We start from the raw sequence: 26902 nt of genomic DNA on the forward strand, positions 1-26902 counted from the left end.
ATAGCGGTGAGCTCCGGTCAGCAGATTAGGGGTTAATAATTGAAGTTAGGTGTCGGCGATGATAGGGAGGGCAGATTAGGGGTTAATACTATTTATTATAGGTACTGAGAACTAAGAAGAATCTTAACACAGAGGTGTAGATATCTTCTGGAAGTATGCACTTGTAAGCACTCAGCCTAGACTGTAAGGCAGTTTCTGGTTAGAACAAAATAAAATAAAACATAACTTTTATTGTTTATTTACTTAAAATAAGGGTAACACACACACGTTAAAATCGACACTAGCACTGATATGTCTACTCTATTTGTACAATATAGGAAGGACTGTGTAATTTCGCCTCGGGTAATTGAATATACGTCCTCTATATGGTATTATTTCTGCTATACTGTAATGGTATATCCAAATAGTGTATATATGTAACCTATTTGGTGAATCGTCCCCTATATAGGGTTTTGGTTGGATATCCAAATTGCACTGTAAGATGTTTGAAAACGCCAGTAGTTCTTCTACTCAGTCCCTATATAATATATGCAAATATTGGCTGCACTAGGGTCTGGTTATGTACCACCTGTTTTATATGCTAGTTGCTGCTATTAGTAACACTCTCGTTGGTAAATCACAAGACTTAAGTAATGCTGAGATATAATCCCACAGTATCTTGATAGATTAATATTGTTTATACTAGAATTGTGGACTGCTAGTTTCAGCGTTACAATGTTGCTATATATTCTCTATGTGGTGCTATATATCAGACCTGGTTAATCACCGTCTAGGTATAGTGTATAATATATCAATAAAGAAAGTATATCCCTTTGTACTTTCGCTGTTCAATATGGCTCACTTCAAGTTGTTCTCTATTTGACTACCTCTCTGTATATTTTTAGTAGTCTTAGGAGTACTGTGATATTTATTCTCTCACAGATGTGTTCACTTCATATATCTATGTGGGTAGTCAAGATTTAAGTAATTTGTATTGGTCCATTCTATATTATATGCACCCAATTACAGATTATCTTTGTTGAAAAACAACACTGGTATTTTGTTGCCGATATGATTTACAGATATATTCTGTTTGTTTGCAAAGTATGCTACTCAAATAGTTACTAAAGTCTCCTTTCCTTATAGGTTACAGTTTTATCCCTGTCTTACTCTGTAATAACTTTCTATATAGCTATTGAGAGAAGCATATATTTCATCATATTTTTACATATAATAGGCGGATATCAATATAATAAATATATACACAAACTACGGCTAAGTCTGGCACAACCCAGACTATTCAACGTATTTAACTAAGTATAGCAGATAATTTATAACGGTTTAGAGTAACATTCTAGTGCTAGGCATGTTAAAATTGAGCGCCCAAACACTCAAAGTAACTCCTGACTAGTTTCGCCCCTCCGGGCTTTGTCAAAGGCGGCGAGCCGCCGATTTTTTGGGGGTATATGCCGGTTTAACCGGAAGTCCCGCCTTGTTCAGTTTCTGTTTGGTTTTCGATTGGACCACATTAGGTGATTGACAGCTTAAGGTCTCAATCCTTGAGCACTAATGTAATGTATGCCTGGTGCTGCGATTTACCTGAGTTGTCAATTCTTTTGACAGTTCTCTTGAACTTGACTACCTGTGCTTCGATTAATAGATCACTATAATGGGTGTATATTTTCTATGTTGATATAAACCTTTTGTTATTATGAGAGGTGTTGTTATAACATCATTGCCGAGTTCTATATTCGATCTTTATATTTACATCATCATTGTGAGTTTGACAATATCGGTAGTTAGTTATTTGTGTAAGTTCTTATTCTTGTCATTCTATCTCAATTATAGTGTTGCAAAAAGGGGAAAAAGGGGTGACCAAAAACACACATTGTGTACAGTGCAAAAACTAGTGCTTAATTCAATACTTATTTAACATTATGAGTCAATGGACTATTTCTATCTAGTGTATTTCCAGGTTATCTAGTGACACCTGTGGTGCTAAAATGTACTTAATAATTCTGCTAGTGGTAGTGATACTTTTTTTGATAATCTACAAGTACCTTATTGTAAAATTTATTGTGATCTCTGATTCTCTTCCTATCTTATTTACCGTGCTGGTTTCACTTATCATTATTAGAAGGCTGTAATTATATGTGTAATTCAGCCTGTGACATCTATAGAGTGTATACATCGCTTGTGTTGCCTATTATTTGTTTTATTTATGCTTTTATTCTTTTTTTGTATTTTTTGTTTTTTGTTAGGTGGGGGAAAAAAGGGGAGGGGGGTGAAGGGGATTAAAAATTGACACAAATTAATTTATCATTCCAAATACATTTGTTTATGAACGATCTTGTTGTTGCTTCTTCTTCTGATACTTGTGTATCCGACTTTATGGTTTTTCTTTTCTACCTCTAGGTACTATAGATGACTTATATATCAACATAGGTTCTAATGTGTGTGATCTTCATATAAAGATATAGTAGTTATTTTGTTCGTTCAATCCATGTGGTTGGACCATATTGAGCAGATAGATCCACCGGCTTTCAGCTTTCAGTAAACCAACCTGAGTATATCTAGATCATCTAGCAGAAACAAGAGGAAAGATTTTTTAGATTCAGGAGAATCAGGAGGGGAGTACGCAGAGGGGGGAGGCATAAACAAAAAACCAACCAGAGGTCGAAACAGGTACCAGAGAGGGCAACAAGGCCACTGGAGACCACCCAGGAGGGAACAGAGTCCCTTCTCACAGATCAGGATGAATCATTGAGGGTCATTAATTTATCTACATTAAATCTCACTCCTAATCACGTTTCAGTATTATCCAAAGGTTTATCCTTTTGTCCAACCAGTAATATAGACAAATTTGAGGTTGTAAAAGATGTGCAACTGTTCACTAGGAAATTGTTTCTTAAAAAATTCTTCTCTTCACAAGATAATGTATCAGGATGGACAGAAGAAGAAAGATTGACTCTAAAAGAAACAAATCCACTTTTGTACCAAAGAATTTTAATAATCCACAGATTGAAATGTTCAGAGACTGTGTGTGCAGAGATATTACATCACTTAAATTAGCTCCCAAAAAATATAATTTGACATTAGAAGAACAACAGGCAATTAAAGAAATGACCCAATGGGATGAAGTAGTTATCCGTGGTTCGGACAAAGGTGGCAACATAGTTATCTGGCCTATAGATCTTTATCTAAAGGAAGCCAATAAACAACTGAAGGACAAGACCTGTTACACAAGACTGTTGCACAATCCTACGGAAGGTTATCTAAAAATCTACTCTAACATGGTCAATAAGGCCTTCAAAGAAGGCGTTATCACTACTAAGGAACACAAATACCTAACAGTAGATAAACCTAAGATTGCCACCTTCTATATGATACCGAAGATACATAAGAATGCACACAATCCACCAGGGAGGCCCATAGTGTCAGGCATAGAGAGTTTAACTGAAAAAGCAAGCACATATATTGATCTAAGATTAAGACAGTATGTGGAACAACTACCATCATATGTACAAGACACAATGCAAGTACTGCAAAGATTAGAAAATTTAACTCTAAATGACACGACATGGCTAGTCACTACAGACGTTGAGTCCCTCTATACCTCAATCAACCATCACCAAGGTTTACAAGCCACAAGATACTTTTTAGAGAGGTATTCAGAAGAAAACAAGGAACATGACAACTTTATCCTAAAATTGTTAGATTTTGTATTAAACTACAATTTCTTTACATTTGATGGTCAATTCTATCTTCAGACCAGAGGCACAGCTATGGGCACCACCTGTGCCCCCACCTACGCCAATCTGTTTTTAGGCTGGTGGGAGAAAGAATATGTATTCACAGAGCACAACCAAAGATATACAGACTGTATCCCTCTGTGGATTCGTTTCATAGATGACATGCTCTTTATTTGAGAAGGCACACACAGTGATCTATTAGATTTCTTAAAAGATCTGAACCAAAATAACCTCAACATTAAATTGACACATGAGGAAAGTCTTACTACAATAAACTTCTTGGACATAACAATCAATAAACATAGTGATGGTAATGTAACCACTGATCTATTCAGGAAACCCACTGCAGCAAATAGTGTACTACATAGTACCAGTGCACATGCCCCAAGCACAATGAAAAGCTTACCTATAGGAGAATTCTTAAGACTACGTAGAAATTGTTCAGATGAACAGATATTCAACAAGAGGGCAAAAGAATTGGAGGAGAGATTGTGGAAGAGAGGGTACAGTAAAATAAGTACCAAAAAAGCCAAATATAGAGCTTTACACACTCCAAGACAAAATCTTCTTTTCAAGAAATACAAGAATAGTCCAAATATACCTAGACATATTATGACATACAACAGTCAAACTCCACAAATTCTAAATATCATACAGAAACACTGGAATATCTTGATGATGGATCCAACATTAAAGACTATCTTAGGAGACAGACCCTCAGTTGGATATAGAAGAACAAAAAACGTCAAAGACCTTGTAACCAGTAGTCACTTTCAAAAGAAGAAAATCAGAACAGCATTTCAACCGGGAGCATATAAATGTGGCAACTGCAGCACTTGCAAATATATGCATAACACAGATACCATCACAGATAGGTTCGGTAAAAAACATAACATAAAAAGATACATAAGCTGCAACACCGAAAGTGTAATTTATGTACTTAACTGCACATGCAATTTATACTATGTAGGAATGACCTCCAGGAAACTACATGTGAGATTAATGGAACATTTAAGGAATATCAATAATGCAGCCAAAGATAAGGAAGAGATGAAATCCATAACTAGTGTAGCTGCACATTTCTTGAATTTCCATAATTCCAATCAAAAAGATTTGCAATGCTGGGGTATAGAAAAAATGAGCCTAGGAATGAGAGGAGGAAACCTAGAAACAGCTTTACTGAAAGCTGAAAGCCGGTGGATCTATCTGCTCAATATGGTCCAAACACATGGATTGAATGAACAAAATAACTACTATATCTTTATATGAAGATCACACACATAAGAACCTATGTTGATATATAAGTCATATATAGTACCTAGAGGTAGAAAAGAAAAACCATAAAGTCGGATACACAAGTATCAGAAGAAGAAGCAACAACAAGATCATTCATAAACAATGTATTTGAAATGATAAATTAATTTGTGTCAATTTTTAATCCCCTTCACTCCCCTCCCCTTTTTTCCCCCACCTAACAAAAAACAAAAAATACAAAAAAAGAATAAAAGCATAAATAAAACAAATAATAGGCAACACAAGCGATGTATACACTCTATAGATGTCACAGGCTGAATTAAACATATAATTACAGCCTTCTAATAATGATAAGTGAAACCAGCACGGTAAATAAGATAGGAAGAGAATCAGAGATCACAATAAATTTTACAATAAGGTACTTGTAGATTATCAAAAAAAGTATCACTACCACTAGCAGAATTATTAAGTAATTTTTAGCACCACAGGTGTCACTAGATAACCTGGAAATACACTAGATAGAAATAGTCCATTGACTCATAATGTTAAATAAGTATTGAATTAAGCACTAGTTTTTGCACTGTACACAATGTGTGTTTTTGGTCACCCCTTTTTCCCCTTTTTGCAACACTATAATTGAGATAGAATGACAAGAATAAGAACTTACACAAATAACTAACTACCGATATTGTCGAACTCACAATGATGATGTAAATATAAAGATCGAATATAGAACTCGGCAATGATGTTATAACAACACCTCTCATAATAACAAAAGGTTTATATCAACATAGAAAATATACACCCATTATAGTGATCTATTAATCGAAGCACAGGTAGTCAAGTTCAAGAGAACTGTCAAAAGAATTGACAACTCACGTAAATCGCAGAACCAGGCATACATTACATTATTGTTCAAGGATTGAGACCTTAAGCTGTCAATCACCTAATGTGGTCCAATCGAAAACCAAACAGAAACTGAACAAGGCGGGACTTCCGGTTAAACCGGCATATACCCCCAAAAAATCGGCGGCTCGCCGCCTTTGACAAAGCCCAGAGGGGCGAAACTAGTCAGGAGTTACTTTGAGTGTTTGGGCGCTCAATTTTAACATGCCTAGCACTAGAATGTTACTCTAAACCGTTATAAATTATCTGCTATACTTAGTTAAATACGTTGAATAGTCTGGGTTGTGCCAGACTTAGCCGTAGTTTGTGTATATATTTATTATATTGATATCCGCCTATTATATGTAAAAATATGATGAAATATATGCTGCTCTCGATAGCTATATAGAAAGTTAGTACAGAGTGAGACAGGGATAAAACTGTAACCTATAAGGAAAGGAGACTTTAGTAACTATTTGAGTAGCGTGCTTTGCAAACAAACAGAATATATCTGTAAATCATATCGGCAACAAAATACCAGTGTTGTTTTTCAACAAAGATAATCTGTAATTGGGTGCATATAATATAGAATGAACCAATACAAATGACTTCAATCTTGACTACCCACATAGATATATGAAGTGAACACATCTGTGAGAGAATAAATATCACAGTACTCCTAAGACTACTAAAAATATACAGAGAGGTAGTCAAATAGAGAACAACTTGAAGTGAGCCATATTGAACAGCGAAAGTACAAAGGGATATACTTTCTTTATTGATATATTATACACTATACCTAGACGGTGATTAACCAGGTCTGATATATAGCACCACACAGAGAATATATAGCAACATTGTAACGCTGAAACTAACAGTCCACAATTCTAGTATAAACAATATTAATCTATCAAGATACTGTGGGATTATATCTCAGCATTACTTAAGCCTTGTGATTTACCAACGAGAGTGTTACTAATAGCAGCAACTAGCATATAAAACAGGTGGTACATAACCAGACCCTAGTGCAGCCAATATTTGCATATATTACATAGGGACTGAGTAGAAGAACTACTGGCGTTTTCAAACACCTTACAGTGCAATTTGGATATCCAAACAACCCTATATAGGGGACGATTCACCAAATAGGTTACATATATACACTATTTGGATATACCATTACAGTATAGCAGAAATAATACCATATAGAGGACGTATATTCAATTACCCGAGGCGAAATTACACAGTCCTTCCTATATTGTACAAATAGAGTAGACATATCAGTGCTAGTGTCGATTTTAACGTGTGTGTGTTACCCTTATTTTAAGTAAATAAACAATAAAAGTTATGTTTTATTTTATTTTGTTCTAACCAGAAACTGCCTTACAGTCTAGGCTAAGAGTGCTTACAAGTGCATACTTCCAGAAGATATCTACACCTCTGTGTTAAGATTCTTCTTAGTTCTCAGTAATTATAATATTTATGCATTAGCACCATTCCCTATACATTTATGACTTTAACAAACAATAAACATAAAGTTTGCTAATAAACTATAATAGGGAAGAAGCCCTAGTGGTGCCATTGTTCCTATTTATTATAGGGTTAGTGAGGCGGATTAGGGGTTAATAACTTTATTATAGTAGCGCTCAGGTCCGCTCGGCAGATTAGGGGTTAATAAGTGTAGGCAGGTGGAGGCGACGTTGTGGGGGGCAGATTAGGGGTTAATAAATATAATATAGGGGTCGGCGGTGTTAGGGGCAGCAGATTAGGGGTACATAAGGATAACGTAGTTGGCGGTCGGCAGATAAGGGGTTAAAAAAATTTAATCGAGTGGCGGCGATGTGGGGGGGCCTCGGTTTAGGGGTACATAGGTAGTTTATGGTTGTTAGTGTACTTTAGAGTACAGTAGTTAAGAGCTTTATGAACCGGCGTTAGCCCAGAAAGCTCTTAACTACTGACTTTTTTCCTGCGGCTGGAGTTTTGTCGTTAGAGTTCTAACGCTCACTTCAGCCACGACTCTAAATACCGGAGTTAGAAAAATCCCATTGAAAAGATAGGATACGCAATTTACGTATGGGGATCTGCGGTATGGAAAAGTCGCGGCTGAAAAGTGAGCGTTAGACCCTTTTTTGAGTGACTCCAAATACCAGAGTTAGCCTAAAACCAGTGTTAGGAGCCTCTAACGCTGGTTTTCACGGCTAACGCCAAACTCCAAATCTAGGCCTAAATAATTCCTATTTAAAACTAAATACTTACCTGTAAAATAAACCCTAAGCTTGTAGCTAGCTTAGGGTTTATTTTTATTTTACAGGCAATTTTGTATTTATTATAACTCGGTAGAATAGTTACTAAATAGTTATTAACTATTTACTAGCTACCTAGCTGGAATAAATACAAATTTACCTGTAAAATAAAACCTAATCTTAGTTACACTAACACCTAACACTACACTACAATTAAATAAATTCCATAAATTAAATACAATTAGCTAAATTCAAAACAATTAGCTAAATTACAAAAAAACCCCACTAAATTATAGAAAATAAAAAAATAAATTACAAGATCTTTAAACTAATTACACCTAATCTAATAACCCTATCAAAATAAAAAAGCCCACCCAAATAAAAAAAAACCTAGCCTAAACTAAACTATTAATAGCCCTTAAAAGGGCCTTTTGCGGGGCATTGCCCCCAAGAAATCAGCTCTTTTGCCTGTAAAAAAAAATACACACAACCCCCCCAACAGTAAAACCCACCACCCACACAACCAACCCCCCCCAAATAAAACCATAACTAAAAAAACCTAAGCTCCCCATTGCCCTGAAAAGGGCATTTGGATTGGCATTGCCCTTAAAAGGGCATTTAGCTCTATTGCAGCCCAAAGCCGTATCCTAAAAATAAAACCCACCCAATACACCCTTAAAGAATCCTAACACTAAACCTCGAAGATCCACTTACTGGGAGACGTCTTTATCCAAGCGCGAAGATGTCCTCATTCCTCAACGAAACCGGTAGAAGTGGTCCTCCAGATGGGCAGAAGTCTTCACCCAGACGGCATCTTCTATCTTCATCCTTCCGTCGCGAAGAGGGACCATCTTCAAGACATCCCGCACGGAGCATCCTCTTCCAACAACGACTACCCGACGAATGAAGGTTTTTTTCAACCTTAATTCCAATTGGCTGATGGAATTCTATCAGCCAATCGGAATCTAAGGGACGCCATCTTGGATGATGTCACTTAAAGGTATCATCATTCCAGAAGAAGACGTCGATTGAAGAGGATGCTCCGCGCTGGATGTCTTGAAGATGGACCCGCTCCGCATCGGAAGGATGAAGATAGAAGATGCCATCTGCCTGCTGGAGGACCAGTTCTGCCGACTTCGTTGATGACATCTTGGGGCTTGGATGAAGACTTTAGCTGTGGACGCCAGGTACACTGAGTACTCAATGTGTGCTGTGCCTTACTTTATCCCCTAGTGCATTTATGTTTTATATTTGCTTATATGCAACAATAAAGACTTTCCTATATTTCAACTAATAGTGTCAGCACCTTTGTTTCAACCACTCAGAAGCTGCCCTAATTTTGGAAATTGTTGAAGACTTCTCCCGGTAAGTGGATCTTCGGGGGTTAGTGTTAGGATTCTTTAAGGGTGTATTGGGTGGGTTTTATTTTTAGGTTAGGGCTTTGGGCCGCAATAGAGCTAAATTCCCTTTTAAGGGTAATGCCCATCAAAATGCCCTTTTCAGGGCAATGGGAAGCTTAGGTTTTTTAGTTAGGGTTTTATTTGGGGGGTTGGTTGTGTGGGTGGTGGGTTTTACTGTTGGGAGGTTGTGTGTATTTTTTTTTACAGGTAAAAGAGCTGATTTCTTTGGGGCAATGCCCTGCTAAAGGCCCTTTTAAGGGCTATTGGTAGTTTAGTTTAGGCTAGGGTTTTTTTTATTTTGGGTGGGCTTTTTTTATTTTGGCTATTAGATTAGGTGTAATTAGCTTAAAGATCTTGTCATTTGTTTTCTATTTTCTGTAATTTAGTGGGGTTTTTTGTAATTTAGCTAATTGTTTTGAATTTAGTTAATTGCATTTAATTTAGGGAATTTATTTAAATGTAGTGTAGTGTTAGGTGTTAGTGTAACTTAGGTTAGGTTTTATTTTACATGTAAATTTGTATTTATTTTAGCTAGGTAGCTAGTAAATAGTTAATAACTATTTAGTAACTATTCTACCTAGTTAAAATAAATACAAACCTGCCTGTAAAATAAAAATAAACCCTAAGCTAGCTACAATGTAACTATTAGTTATATTGTAGCTCGCTTAAGATTTATTTTATAGGTATTTAGTTTTAAATAGGAATAATTTAGGTAATGATAGGAATTTTATTTAGATTTATTTAAATTATATTTAAGTTAGGGGGTGGTAGGGTTAGACTTAGGTTTAAAGGGTTAATAAATGTTGAATAGTGGCAGCGACGTTGGGGACGGCAGATTAGGGGTTAATAAATGTAGGTAGGTGGCGGCGATGTTGGGGGCAGTAGATTAGGGGTTAATAGGTATAATGTAGGTGGCGGCGATGTCCGGAGTGGCAGATTAGGGGTTAATAAGTATAATGTAGGTGGGGCGATGTTAGGGGCGGCAGATTAGGGGTTAATAATATTTAGCTAGTGTTTGCGAGGCGGGAGTGCGGCGGTTCAGGGGTTAATATGTTTATTATAGTGGCGGCAATGTCCGGAGCGGCAGATTAGGGGTTAATAATTTTATTTTAGTGTTTGCAATGCAAGAGGGCCTCAGTTTAGGGGTTAATAGGTAGTTTATGGGTGTTAATGTACTTTTTAGCACTTTAGTTATGAGTTTTATGCCACAGCTTTGTAGCGTAAAACTCATAACTACTGACTCTAAAATGCATTAGCAATAAGGTGAGGAGGCTGTATTCCCTTGTCCAATACATGTATAACACCCCACAACCATAACCCCCGATCCCCATTTTCTTATCTAATTCTTATCTAAAATAAAAACACAGACACAGTAGGTATGGCGAAATGTGGAAAGGTCACGATTTTATTACTTAATTTAATTTTGCTACCTTTAAACTATATCTTGCAAAATTCAGCCATAAATCACTCAAGATAAACACCAAATAATGCCCTTGCATTAAAAACCAGAATTTTGGGAACCACGCCTAGGGGGGTATAACAACTACCCCCCCCCTGGCAGGGCAGTTTGGAGAAGGGAGAACCCACGGCATAGCCCCCCCCCCCTAGATAGACCACCGGATCACCCCTCAGGGCTGGGTATGCCGCGGGATCCTCCCACCTCCCCTTCTGCCCCGCCCACGTGTCGTGCACAAACTTCACCGCTTGCTGCGATTGTATGCTCAATACTATGTTAAAAAACAGCTGCCGTTTTCTATCCTCCAGTCAGCGTAGACCGCCAGGTCACCTGCTGCCCTTCGGTTGCGCTGTGTTCTTCCCCTTATTGAGGAGCACGGGCGGTCTTACTGTGACTCAACCAATTAGTCAACGTCCTGCCCTTAGCCGTGCAAGTACTGCCTTCTCACGTGACCTTTCCGGTTATTGCATCGTGCTCTGCTGCATCTAGGGTGGGAGGGTGGGAAACAAAGAAAAAAGGTTAGTGACTCCTTCCAGCAATCCACTTCCTTATAACACCTTTATCTCCAGCTCCACCCCTGTCTCTGCTCCTGCCCAATGCCTGCTCTCCTTATCTCTGCCTCATCCCCCACACCTGGCACACCTAGATTCCCCTTTGTTCTCTCCCAGCAGCCCCTCCCTTATGACGTTTCCCTCGCATATACTCCCTGCACTAGTTTAAGGTGAGGAGGCTGCATTCCCTTGTCCAATACATGTATAACACCCCACAACCATAACCCCCGATCCCCATTTTCTTATCTAATTCTTATCTAAAATAAAAACACAGACACAGTAGGTATGGCGAAATGTGGAAAGGTCACGATTTTATTACTTAATTTTGCTACCTTTAAACTATATCTTGCAAAATTCAGCCATAAATCACTCAAGATAAACACCAAATAATGCCCTTGCATTAAAAACCAGAATTTTGGGAACCACGCCTAGGGGGGTGTAACAACTACCCCCCCCTGGCAGGGCAGTTTGGAGAAGGGAGAACCCACGGCATAGCCCCCCCCCTAGATAGACCACCGGATCACCCCTCAGGGCTGGGTATGCCGCGGGATCCTCCCACCTCCCCTTCTGCCCCGCCCACGTGTCGTGCACAAACTTCACCGCCACCAAAAAGAGTCCCTCTTTCGGCCAACTCTTTCCACCATTCGTGACCTTTCCTTACCTTTACCAACTCTTGGCACATCCCTCTGATGTCCACCAGCAGCTGGTCATTCCCCTCATCCGTTAGGTGCACTCCATCCCGTCTGAATAGCTCCTCCTTTCTCGCTGCTATCAGTGGGTGCTCCACCACTCTACCCCCTATTTCCTTCATAACCTTTGCTGCCACCTGGTTCACTTTTCTCCTCGATCTATATCCTGCTTTGCTCGTGTACGAGTTCCGCCAGAATACCCTCAAAACTATATTGGACCATATCGCCCTCACTGATGGCCATGCCACCTTCAACCATCTCATTGTTCCTGCAACTTTCTCTTCTAACTCTCTAAGTGGGTAAGCGCCTATGTCGTTCCCCCCCAGATGTATAATTATGGCGTCCGGACACCCCCATCTTCTCCTTGCCAGCTGTATTGTAGGAACTAACTCGTCCCACATCATGCCTCTTTTTCCTACCCATCTAATGCTGACTTCCTTGTGCGACAGTCCCAAATTTACTCCCTGCGCTGATGCTGCTGCCCTAGCCTGTGCCCAATAGACGTAGGAATGCCCTACTATCCACACCCTTGTCTGTAAAACAAAAAAACAATTTAACCGTTAGAACATTTTTATTAAGGCCTTACTCCTTTTGCACTCTTATGTAAGATTTGTACGCTGCGGATTTCCATCTCCCTAATTTTTTAATTTGTTCCTCTGAACAACCCCTACCCGCTGCGGCGGTCGCTGCTCCTATTCTGAATGAATGCAGCGCGATGTGTGCCTCTCTCCACCCCAATTTCTTAACCACCCTTTGTAATATGCTTTTAAACTGGAAGATTGTTACATCCGAACCGTCTGCATGCCTCAGAAATGTGCGGCCCCCTTTCCTCATTGCTATCAGGTATTCCTTAACACAGGCCACCGGGCACAGTGTTCCCCCGGTTTTAGCCATATTTAGCCATGCCCCTTTTCCTTCTTTGTCTGTTTTAGATCTTCTTACCAATATTAGAACGGCTTCTTCCCCCCATCTTACATCCCCTGTCTCTACACCCCCTTTACCTATTTTTCTGTTTTTTGGTAACAGCTCCCCTATCCTCATTGCTCCGTGAAATGCTACTAAAAAAGCCGTTCTGAAAATAAGCGCCTCGTCCCTGTTTGCACATACCCCTTCTAGTGCCCCTATCATTTTCTGTAATCTAACCTCAGTTATTGGTTCCCTTTTATCCACTTCCTTCTCTTCCCCTCTTCCCCATGCCCTTGCGATTTTCTTTACTATAAACTTCCTGGACCAATCTACTCCCTCGTATAGCTGCGAACAGTATGAAATCCCTGCTAACACTGCGCTCAATCTCCCCTTTTTTACACCTTCTCTCCGCAGCGCCATCAACCATTCTAAAAATCTTCCTTCCTCCCCTCCTTTCGCCTCCTCCCTATGCTTGCACCATTGTCCCCAATATTTCCTGTACACTGCCCATGTGCTTGGTGCCAAAGCTTTTTGACCAGTTCCTCGATTCCTTCTATCCGCTGACAATCTGCCAAAGAAGCATAGGGCAACATTCACCTTCCTGTCTGGCATTGGGTGCTAGCTCCCTAAACTCCTTCCACTTAAAACGGGATAGCGCATCAGCAACTACGTTTTTGAACCCCGGAATATGCTTGGCCCTGACACATATATTATGTTTTAAACATTTCAGAACCAAGTACCTTAGGTACCTAACTACTGGCATTGATGATGCTGATAGCTGATTGATGATTTCGACCACCCCCATGTTGTCGGACCAGCATATAATTGTCCTATTCGCTAGCTCTCCACCCCATAGCTCCATGGCCACAACTATGGGAAATAGTTCCAGCAGCACCAAATTCTTAATCCACCCCATTTCCTTCCAGCTCTCTGGCCATTCTCCTGCGCACCACCTCCCCTGGAAATATGCTCCGTAACCCTTTCCCCCTGCCGCGTCCGTGTATAGTTCCAAATCTACCGCGGGCGCCACCTCCTGCCATATGCGCACCCCATTGAATTCCTGCAAAAACTGGTCCCATACTTTCAGGTCGTCCCTCATCTCCTTTGTTACCCTAATCATATGCTCTGGCTTTTTTGCGCCCCTTGTGCTGATTTCCAATCGCCTTTTGAAAATCCTCCCTACTGGTATTACCTTACATGCAAAGTTTAACACCCCCAAAGTTTTCTGCATCTCCCTTAGTGTTACTTTTTTACGCGTTGCCATCCATGCTATCATCTCCCTAGCTTTTTCTACCTTATCCTCTGGTAGTTCACATTGCCCTTTCAGCAAATCTATTGTTATGCCTAGGAAAGCGAGTCTCGCGCAAGGGCCCTCCGTCTTTTTGTCTGCCACCGGGACCCCCATCTCTTCGAACAAACCTATCAGTCCCTTCTTCATGCATTCACACCTGTCAGTGCCCGCCCTCCCTACTACCATGAAATCATCCAGGTAGTGGACTATTGAGTCTCTCTTTTGCCTTGCAACCGCTAACCAGTGCAGAAAAGTGCTAAACTTCTCGAAAAATGAGCATGATATAGAGCACCCCATTGGAAGGCATTTATCCACGTAGAACTGCCCTTCGAATTTGCACCCCATCAGTTTAAAACTATCAGGATTAAGCGGCAGTAGCCGAAAAGCCGATTCAATGTCTATTTTTGCCATCATGGCCCCTCTCCCCGCATTCCTTACCAACTGCACTGCGCTGTCAAACGATTGGTACTGCACCGCTGCTTCTGCTTTATTGATAGCATCATTTACCGACCTACCCTTTGGGTATGATAAGTGATGTATCATGCGATATTTCCCTTCCTCCTTCTTGGGCACCACCCCCAAGGGTGAAATAATTAGCTCTGCTATTGGCTTTTCTGCGAATGGCCCCGCCATCCTCCCACATTCTACCTCCTTCCCTAGCTTCTCCTTCAGTACCCCCGGGAGCTCCGCTGCTGATTTCAGGTTTCTAGCTTTCATCGCACCCGCTACCACCCCTTTTACTGGGACTGTAAAACCTTTACTTAACCCTTCAATTAATAAATCTCTATCCTCTTTTATAGGGTATGCTTGCAACTCGCGAACCAGTCTATCTATTCTCAGAGGGGTTGGCGCCAATCCCCCCAACTTGTCCTCCACCCGCGTTTCCTTGGCTCTGAAAGGACTGCTTCCCATACCCGATGTTACCCCCGTTCTTTCTGCAGTCTACCCCGGGGTGCGCCCCGCCACAGTATCTGCAAATGTGCCTGAACCTGCATGCGCCCCCCCTATCGCACTTTTTCTCATTGTATGCCCAGCACTCTTTGTTGTCAGTTCTCCCGCTCTTATTTGTATTAAACGATGCGCCCCGCCCCCCGTGGGGCCCCTCCTGTACCCTCATTACCCTGGTGTATAGGTCTAATATCTTTATACCAAAGTCCCTCCTTCCTTTGTCTCCTAATTGCAAGTTACCCTTCCTAAACTCTGTGTCATAGTCCTTCCATGCAAACCCCCCATATGTCGTGTAACATTCTGCAATGAAATGGATGTACCTTAACATGCCCTTCACTTTCCCCGGGTTGGCATTTTAAAAACACTCTGCGTATATAAGTATCCCTTTCACCCATTCTGTAAATGTTTGCTTCCCCTTCTTCCCTTTACCATCCTCGCCCCTAGATTTAACAGCCGCTGCTTCCCTAGTAATTTCGAATATGTCCACATATTTCCCTTTCTGCGCCCTGGCAATTATCTTTGCTTTTAAATGCATTGTTAGTGGCATTAACAAAGTTCCCGTTACCTCATCATCCCCATTAAACACCTCTCCTGTCTCCTCCTGCTCTTGCTCTGTTATCCCCTTCCTTGCCCCTTTTCCTTGCTTTGCATATATTTTCCTTACTATCTTTAATATCCGCTTCTCCCCTTCCCCTTTTACATTCTCATCTTCCGAGTCAAACTCAGATGAACTATCTGACACATTACTGTTCAAACACAATAGTTTCTTACCTTGCTTTGCCCCTTGGTCACTGCTTGCTGCACCAGTTGCTGCCACCTGTTTTGCAGCTCCTGTCTCCAGTTCTCTTACTGGGGTTGTTTCTGCTACCACAACATTTTCCCCCGCATTGCTGCTGGGTACTTCCGTTGGCTCCTGCTGCTGTGCTCGCTCCGGTGGGCATACCTCCTTTTCGGTGCTCTGTGGGGATAACATAGAAACATTAGTATTCCTTCCTACTTCCTGTGCTCCCGGTGCTTGTACCATTCTCCCCTTCCTACTGGAGTCAGCCATTCTTACCTCGTCCTGCCCCCTGACCCCCCTCCTTCTTTCTGCCTCCCTCATTTGTCCCTCTCCCATTTCCACCCCTGTTTCCATCTCCCTTATTTCTGCCTCCTCCTCTATTAACCTATAGCTATTCCCCTCCGAGTCCCTGATCACCCTCCTGTCTCCCATACTCCCCCCCATTCCCCTAGCTCTCTTCTGTGGCCTAATGCCCTCCTCCCCCCCTCTCCCGAATACCTCTATCCTGCTGGGCTCCCCATAGCCCCCCCTCGCTGCCCATGCTCCCCTCTCAGCTCCCTGTCTCCAGTTATTCCCCTGCCCCCAGTTTTCCCATGTTCCCTCCCTCCACTCCTTTGGCCCGTTTCTTATCTCCCACAGGTGCTCCCTCGGCCCACCGGGACCGAACGAATCCTCCTCTGTCCCCCATCCCCCCCACCTGTATCCCTGCTGAGATGCTCCCATTGAGAATGGGCCTCTGCCCCACCCGTTACCACCCGCCGCGTAAGCTCCACCGCCCAATACACCCTGTTCCCAAGATGGCCGCCCCATTGAGGCATTTCCGCCCCACGCTCGCCGGGTGCGCGCGCGCGTACGTCGCAACCCATGTGACCACCCCTAAACCTATCGTCACCGGGGCCCCTCCTCGCCACGGTGACATCAATTGGGCCTGCTCGCTGCGCTACCATTATGGGGCTATGCGGCTCGCTTGCGTTCCTCACGCCTGGAGGCAAAATGTGTGTGCTGCTGCCGCCCCCTTGACCCAGCGGAATGGACATGGCGCTAGATGCAGGACTCCCCCTGAACAACACTGGACTACCCCCGCTACCACCAGGGGATACGCCTGTTTCCTCCGCCACAACGGAAACACTGACAAGCGGCCCCGTAACTGCTCCTGCGCTCTCCCTGCATGGGGTGCTAACCCTCCCTGGCTTACCTGAACGGCCGACACCGCACCAACCTCCACCATACCTCCTCCGGATACCACCTCTCCTTGGACTGTCTGCTGTTCCTTCCTGCTTTTTTCCATCCTCTTGAACTTCTTCTGAGCCTGGATTGCCCTGGTCTTCCAGACTGTCTCACCTTCATCCAAGTATCTCCTTGGGATTCTCCTGTTCCTTGCGGTCATCTTGAAAACTTCATCTCTGAAACAAAGAAAAAAGGTTAGTGACTCCTTCCAGCAATCCACTTCCTTATAACACCTTTATCTCCAGCTCCACCCCTGTCTCTGCTCCTGCCCAATGCCTGCTCTCCTTATCTCTGCCTCATCCCCCACACCTGGCACACCTAGATTCCCCTTTGTTCTCTCCCAGCAGCCCCTCCCTTATGACGTTCCCCTCGCATACACTCCCTGCACTAGTTTATTGGCGGTAGAGGGTGTACCGCTCACTTTTTGGCCTCCCAGGACAAACTCGTAATACCAGTGCTATGCAAGTCCCATTGAAAAAAGCCTTTACGAAATTTACGTAAGTTGATTTGCGTTAAGGCCAAAAAAGTGTGCGGTGCCCCTAAACCTGCAAGACTCGTAATAGCAGCAGGCGTGAAAAAGCAGCGTTAGGACCTGTTAACGCTGCTTTTTCACCTTTCAACTTGTAATCTAGCCGAAAGTTTTTTTCAATTAAATGCATAACTGCCATGCATCCCAGTTCTAGTAGAATTGTCATGCCATGCCACTGTCACTCCATCATCAAGGCAAATGTCCCAGTTTTAGTAGAATTACTGAACCGAATATTATGGAAATTTGTTTCCCCGACTAATCGCTGGCTGCACTATTCATTTTGTTTAAAATGAAACAAATACTGAATTTTAGTAAAACATTTACATTTGTTTTCATTGAAACAAATGTAAATGTTCAAAGCTACAGTTGAAAAAGTTCACCTGTGGCTTTATACTTGCCTTTTGCATGCTGGAAAACTTTAGTGCAGGCCCTGACTGAATTAAGCCACCTGTTGCATTAATTGCGCCAACTCCACTCACCCCATTTATGATAAGTCCGTCCTGTCCAAAGCACAACCATGGCCCACTCCTTCTGTGGCAGTTTCATTCATCAAACACTAGTGGACCGCTCCCAATTACTGAGCTGTCCTGATCTCAAAAGCCTCTGGGAGGGGGGGCGGAGCTTGCCACACTACAGGGCAGACGCACTGCTAATAAGCTCTGGGAACCAAGTTTTCCAAAAGTTAATTATTTGGAGTTTTAATACCTTTATTCCCTACATTTCAACCCTCCCTGACCCTAGTATACCTCCCGCAGCTGGGGAACAGTAAGTACAGAGGAAGGGAGTACTTTGATTCCCCTGACTACACAGACCGGATCATCATCGGACCTTCTCTGACCCATCTTTGGTGACAGTTAGCGCAGATCACCTGTAGGGCCTGTCCGGTTCTTCCGCAAATCGACATCCGATTGTGGGCAACGATGATACTGCGGTCTGCAGCGGATTCGATCTGAAGCAAGTTTTTAAAGTTTGTAACACACCGGTCTGAGGACTCCTGTCAGCTGCGATGACACCCTAAAAGGATCTATGCTCAGCCCTCACACACTGCAACATGTCGGCTTGGGAGACAACCTCCATTCCTCCACACTGCACACGAGGTATAGAGGACAAGTAAACACACGCTCCGGACTGCAGCAGGGAGCCTCTTACTGTAGCACAGCCGACAGGCAACACATCTCTCTGCATATCGGACTTATCCCTGCTACAGCAGAGCCCTCACCTAGGAAGCCACGTATGGGTAAGTCTGCACACATTTTATATGCGACACACATCTGTTAAGCAGCCTACCATATTCGTCCTGCTCAGATCTATCTATATAAGGCTCCTCTCAGACATATAATAGGGCTTATATGAATGTCTGGACTGTTCTCTGAATACACCTCTACCCCAACCAGCAGACTTTACATAAGAGCACTTAGCTCCACTATACTTCCTTTACCCTTCCACAGCAGAAGAAACCTAATACCTTTCTCTGTGGCTCTAAACCCTTTTTATGATAGGTTCAAATTAGAAATCATTTTATATGTAAGACATAAAAATTATAATAGCAGCTATATAAGTAATTTAAATGCACCCTCACATCTAATGATATTACTACTGAAGTCTATTACATTTCAGCAAATTTTGAGATATAGGGGCCTAGTTATCAAGTCGTCAACCTCAAATACGCTGGAATTCCGCAGCGTATTTGTGGCGAGGCTGATTCGCCTTAGTTATCAAAGGCTCGAGACCGGCAAAAGTAGAATTTTGTGATGTAAACTTCGATCCGCCGGACTCAGTCCGACACAGATCGATTCTTACGTCACTCCAGATGTTCCGCACACAAGTGCGGCACATTCTCACTACTTTTGCTAGTTATCAAAAAACTAGCAGGTACGCTCGGCACTTTTACTGCCCAGCGTACCTGGTTTTCAAAGCGCCAGCCTGGAGGCGGCGGATCCCATAGGAATCAATGGGAGTCTGACCATAGCGAAAGTACAAGTTCGCTGCTGACAGACATCCCATTGATTTCTATGGGAACTGTCTGCACCTAACACCCTAACATGTACCCCGAGTCTAAACACCGCTAATCTGACCCCCCCTACACCGCCGCAACTAAATAAAGTTATTACCCCCTAAACCGCCACTCCCGGAGCCCACCGCAACTATAATAAATATATTAACCCCTAAACCGCCGCTCCCTGAACCCGCCGCAACCTATATTAAATGTATTAACCCCTATCCTGCCCCCCCTACACCGTCGCCACCTATAATAAATTATTAACCCCCTATCCTGCTCCCCCCACTACGCCGCCGCCACTGTAATAAAATTATTAACCCCTAAACCTAAGTCTAACCCTAACCCTAACGCCCCCCTAACTTAAATAATTAATTAAATAAATCTAAATAAATTAACTCTTATTAACTAAATGATCCTATTTAAAACTAAATACTTACCTTTAAAATAAACCCAAATATAGCTACAATATAAATAAGAATTATATTCTAGCTATTTTAGGATTTATATTTATTTGACAGGTAACTTTCAATTTATTTTAACCATGTACAATAACTATTAAATAGTTATTAACTATTTAATAGCTTACCTAGCTAAAATAAAGAGAAATATACCTGTGAAATAAATCCTAACCTAAGTTACAATTACACCTAACACTACACTATACTTTAATAAATTATTCCTATTTAAAAATAAATACTTACCTGTAAAATAAACCCTAAAGATAGCTACAATATAATTAATAATTATATTATAGCTATCTTAGGATTTATATTTATTTTACAGGTAACTTTGTATTTATTTTAGCTAGTTAGAATAGTTATTAAATAGTTATTAACTATTTAATAACTACCTAGCTAAAATAAATACAAAATTACCTGTAAAATAAATCCTAACCTAAGTTACAATTAAACCTAATACTACACTATCATTAAATTAAATAAATAAACTACCTACAAATAACTACAATTAACTACAATTACATAAACTAACTAAAGTACAAAAAATAAAAAAGCTAAGTTCCAAAAAATAAAAAAATAAGTTACAAACATGTTAAAAATATTACAACAATTTTAAGCTACTTACACCTAATCTAAGCCCCCTAATAAAATAACAAACCCCCCAAAATAAGAAAATCCCTACCCTATTCTAAATTAAATAAATTTCAAAGCTCTTTTACCTTACCAGCCCTTAAAAGGGCCATTTGTGGGGGCATGCCCCAAAAAGTTCAGCTCTTTTGCCTGTAAAAGAAAATACAAAACCCCCCCCAACATTAAAACCCACCACCCACATACCCCTATCTACCCAAACCCCCCCTTACAAAAACCTAACACTAATCCCCTGAAGATCATCCTACCTTGAGTCGTCTTCACTCAGCCGAGCCACCGATGGAACTGAAGAGGACATCCGGAGCGGAAGAAGTTAATCCTCCAAGCGGCGCTGAAGAAATCTTCCATCCGATGAAGTCATCATCCAGGCGGCGCTGAAGAAGTCTTTGATCCGGCCGATGTCATCTTCCAAGAGGCGCTGAAGATGTCTTCTATCCGGGCGAAGTCATCTTCCAAGCCGGGTCTTGAATCTTCCTTCCGCCGACGCGGAACCACCTTTCTTCACCGACGGACTACGACGAATGACGGCTCCTATAAGGGACGTCATCCAAGATGGCGTCCCCTCAATTCCGATTGGCTGATAGGATTCTATCAGCCAATCGGAATTAAGGTAGGAAAATCTGATTGGCTGATGGAATCAGCCAATCAGATTCAAGTTCAATCCGATTGGCTGATCCAATCAGCCAATCAGATTGAGCTCGCATTCTATTGGCTGATCGGAACAGCCAATAGAATGCGAGCTCAATCTGATTGGCTGATTCCATCAGCCAATCAGATTTTTCCTACCTTAATTCCGATTGGCTGATAGAATCCTATCAGCCAATCGGAATTGAGGGGACGCCATCTTGGAAGACGTCCCTTAAAGGAGCCGTCATTCATCGTAGTCCGTCGGTGAAGAAGGTGGTTCCGCGTCGGCGAAGGAAGATTCAAGACCCGGCTTGGAAGATGACTTCGCCCGGATAGAAGACATCTTCAGCGCCTCTTGGAAGATGACATCGGCAGGATCAAAGACTTCTTCAGCGCCGCCTGGATGATGACTTCATCGGATGGAAGATTTCTTCAGCGCCGCTTGGAGGATTAACTTCTTCCGCTCCGGATGTCCTCTCAATTCCATCGGTGGCTCGGCTGAGTGAAGGACGACTCAAGGTAGGATGATCTTCAGGGGATTAGTGTTAGGTTTTTGTAAGGGGGGGTTTGGGTTAGATTAGGGGTATGTGGGTGGTGGGTTTTAATGTTGGGGGGGGGTTGTATTTTTCTTTTACAGGCAAAAGAGCTGAACTTTTTGGGGCATGCCCCACAAATGGCCCTTTTAAAGGGCTGGTTAAGGTAAAAGAGCTTTGAAATTTATTTAATTTAAATAGGGGTAGGATTTTTCTTATTTTGGGGGGTTTGTTATTTTATTAGGGGGCTTAGATTAGGGTGTAAGTAGCTTAAAATTGTTGTAATATTTTAACGTGTTTGTAAACTTATTTTTTTATTTTTTGTAACTTAGCTTTTTTTATTTTTGTACTTTAGTTAGTTTATGTAATTGTATTTAATTGTAGTTATTTGTAGGTAGTTATTTAGTTAATTTAATGATAGTGTAGTATTAGGTTTAATTTTGTAACTTAGGTTAGGATTTATTTTACAGGTAATTTTGTATTTCTTTTAGCTAGGTAGTTATTAAATAGTTAATAACTATTTAATAACTATTCTAACTAGCTAAAATAAATACAAAGTTACCTGTAAAATAAATATAAATCCTAAGATAGCTATAATATAATTATTAATTATATTGTAGCTATCTTAGGGTTTATTTTACAGGTAAGTATTTATTTTTAAATAGGAATAATTTATTAAAGTATAGTGTAGTGTTAGGTGTAATTGTAACTTAGGTTAGGATTTATTTCACAGGTACATTTCTCTTTATTTTAGCTAGGTAAGCTATTAAATAGTTAATAACTATTTAATAGTTATTGTACATGGTTAAAATAAATTGAAAGTTACCTGTCAAATAAATATAAATCCTAAGATAGCTAGAATATAATTATTATTTATATTGTAGCTATATTAGGGTTTATTTTAAAGGTAAGTATTTAGTTTTAAATATGATTCATTTAGTTAATAAGAGTTAATTTATTTAGATTTATTTAATTAATATTTAAGTTAGGGGGGCGTTAGGGTTAGGGTTAGGTTTAGGGGTTAATAATTTTATTACAGTGGCGGCGGCGTAGTGGGGGGCAGGATAGGGGTTAATAAATTTATTATAGGTGGCGACCGTGTAGGGGGGGCAGGATAGGGGTTAATAGGTTTAATATAGGTTGCGGCGGGTTCATGGAGCGGCGGTTTAGGGGTTAAACTATTTATTTAGTTGCGGAGAGGTGCGGGATCAGCAGGATAGGGGTTAATAATTTTATAATAGAGGGCGACGGTGTAGGGGGGGCAGGATAGGGGTTACTAGGTATACTGTAGGTGGCAGTGGTGTCCGGGAGCGGCGGTTTAGGGGTTAATACATTTATAAGAGTTGCGGCAGGGTCTAGGAGCGGCGGTTTAGGGGTTAATACATTTATAAGAGTTGCGGCGGGGTCTAGGAGCGGCGGTTTAGGGGTTAGTAACTTTATTTAGTTGCGGGGGGCTCCGGGGGCGCCGGTATAGGGGGTAGAACAGTGCAGTTTAGTGTGAGTGCTTAGTGACAGGCTAGCAATAAAGCTGGGAAAAGCCGAAGGGCAGCGAGATCGGATGAGTGATAACTGTCACAGTCCGCTGCTCATCGCCCCGCTGCTTTTTGACAGCTTTATTTGATAACTTAGGCGAACGTATTCAAGGTCCGCGGCGGTGAAGGTAGGCGAGCTTAGGCGGGCGTATTGGGCCGGCGAAGCCAGAAAAGTAGACGGCTTGATAACTACCCCCCATATTCTCCTAATGTACATTTCTGTGTTTAATGTCATATATTGATTGTAAACTAAGAACAACTTAAGTCACATTATTTTTTCCTATTTTTTTCCCACTCTTTTCTAAGTATTTCTGTAATATTTAGATGTCTTAATTGAAAACAACAAAATGAATAAGGCTGTATTAATTTAATAAAACAAAAAGGCTGATAGAAAGCAAATGTCAGTGGAATATCTTGACACAAGGTCCCTTTAAGAGGAAGCATAATTAAGGATTATAAAAGGGTAACAGAAGGAAACATGAGTTATCTTGATAAAGTCCACATCTAAGGCATACCTGCTATGCGTAGATGAACCCTGACTACCTCCAGTTTAACTAATATCAGAGCGCCCTGAAAAAAATGAACTGGAAAAGCTGCTATTTCTACAAAAGAAGAAACAAGCTTACTAGTTTGAATTTGACGCTGTAAATAACGCCTCCCACTGGCCCATTCACCCCACGTGACCGCTGGATGCAGAAGGAAGCCAAGAGTCAGAGGTACAACGGCAGATCACGGACAGACCAAGTAATACCAGAGTGAATTGTGCAGCCACAAACAGATTAAAACATAGGGGCCTATCTATCAAGGCCCGTGTTTCTGGCGAGTCTTCAGACTCGCCAGAAACAGCAGTTATGAAGCAGCGTTCACAAAGACCGCTGCTCCATAACCTGTCCGCCTGCTCTGAGCAGACGGACAGACATCGCCGCAATTCAACCCGATCAAATACGATCGGGTTGATTGACACCTCCCTGCTGGCCGTGAGTCTGCAGGGGGCGGCGTTGCACCAGCAGCTCTTGTGAGCTGCTGGTGCAATGCTGAATACAGAGAGCGTATTGCTCTCCGTATTCAGCGAAGTCTGGCGGAACTGATTCGCACTGGTCCGCCAGACTTTGATAAATAGGGGCCATAGAGTGGTGAAGTATACCAGATAGTCCTATTTACTTAACCATCATCTTTAAAGGTACTGTTTTACTTTTTGACTCCCACAAATCAAGCAACTAAAGACACTATATAAAAACAAAGATTTTGAATAAGTAACAAAGTTACTAAAAGTTACCAAAGAGTTTTTACCTTTCGCTAATTGATGGGAATTATCCTTGCATCAATGGGACATATACACACTGTTGAAAAATAACAGACTGCAATATTATCAGCCATTCATAGTCTTGTATCCAAGATATTCTGAACACAATGTTTTTATTGGTTTAGCAATAGCGACCTCAATACATTTTAAATATTTAATTCTTTATTCTATCCTTTCTTAGCAATCAATCTACCGGTGGCATTGTATCCTGTATTTTAGTTAACACAAAACTAATGTTATTATATCACTAAAGCAACTCACATTCATAAAGCACAAGGCACCCCCTTAGCTGCATTAATCTGCCAACTTAGATCCTTTAAAAAACAGTTATCTTCGTCCTACACCATAAGACTAAACACCCAAATAACGGACATAACACAGCAGATCAAAGAACTAGAACTCCAGAAAACACAAGCAAACTTAGACAAACTAAAACAATTATACTACTACAAGAGTAATAAAGCCTCTTCGCTCCTAGTCACAAAATTGCGTAATCGAACTGCGCAATCTAAAATCACTCGGCTCAGCATACACCGAGGTGGTGTCCTCGCCAAAAGAGATCAGCGAAGCCTTTAGGGAATTCTATCTTAAATGATATAATCTAGAATCTATCGAGCCTCAAGGCCTCCGATCTGTAATGGAAATTCACTCTTTCTTAACGTCTCTCAACCTCCCTCAGCTTCCTCAAGAGGCCTCTCAGGGCCTTATAACCTCAATCTCCCTGGAAGAGGTGCAAAAGAGCATTAAAGAACTTAAACTAGCAAAATACATACTGGATCTCTATGATCACAACAGAACACTCTCACACGACAAGATCTGCACCGACTTACAAATTCCCCACATACTCAGATTTGAAGCATTTCGCTTATATTCTATTCTCAGATCTTGGGGGTACCCTAGAAACAATCGGTGAGATTACAAGTTTGGCGTTAACAGGGGTGCGTTGCTAACAAGGCTTTTTTTTATAACGCTACCTTAAGTCAACGCTGGTATTACAGGTTTTTTTAAACCTGGAGTTTTGCTCCACATCTCACCTCAATACCAGCGTTGCTTACGGTAGCGGTAAGCTGGCTAAACGTGCTCATGCACGATTTCCCCATAGAAAACAATGGGGCTGAGCTGGCTGGAAAAATACCTAACACCTGCAAAAAAAGCAGCGTCCAGCTTCTAACGCAGCCCCATTGTTTCATATGGGAAAATAAAAAATATGTCTATACCTAACACCCTAACATGAACCCCGAGTCTAAACACCCCTAATCTTACACTTATTAACCCCTAATCTACCACCACAGCTATCGCTGACACCTACATTATATTATTAACCTCTAATCTGCCGCTCCGGACACCGCCGCCACCTACATTATACTTATAAACCCCTAATTTGCCGCCCCCAATGTCGCCGCCACCTACCTACAATTATTAACCCCTAATCTGCCGACCGGACATCGCCGCCACTTTAATAAATGTATTAACCCCTAAACCGCTACACACTCCCGCCTCACAGACACTAGTTAAATTTTATTAGCCCCTAATCTGCCACCCCGTCGCCGACACCTACCTACATTTATTAACCCCTAATCTTCTGACCCAACGTCGCCGCTACTATAATAAATGTATTAACCCCTAAACCTAAGTCTAACCCTAACCCCCTAACTTAAATATAATTTAAATTAAACGAAATACATTTAACATAATTAAATAAATGAATCCTATTTAAAACTAAACACTTACCTATAAAATATAGCTAGCTACAATATAACTAATAGTTACATTATAGCTATCTTAGGATTTATATTTATTTTACAGGCAACTTTGTATTTATTTTAACTAGGTAGAATAGTTATTAAATATTTATTAACTATTTAATAGCTACCTAGCTAAAATAAGTACAAAATTACCTGCAAAATAAAT

This window comes from Bombina bombina, chromosome 1 (assembly GCF_027579735.1).
Source record: "Bombina bombina isolate aBomBom1 chromosome 1, aBomBom1.pri, whole genome shotgun sequence".
Classification (NCBI taxonomy): domain Eukaryota; kingdom Metazoa; phylum Chordata; class Amphibia; order Anura; family Bombinatoridae; genus Bombina; species Bombina bombina.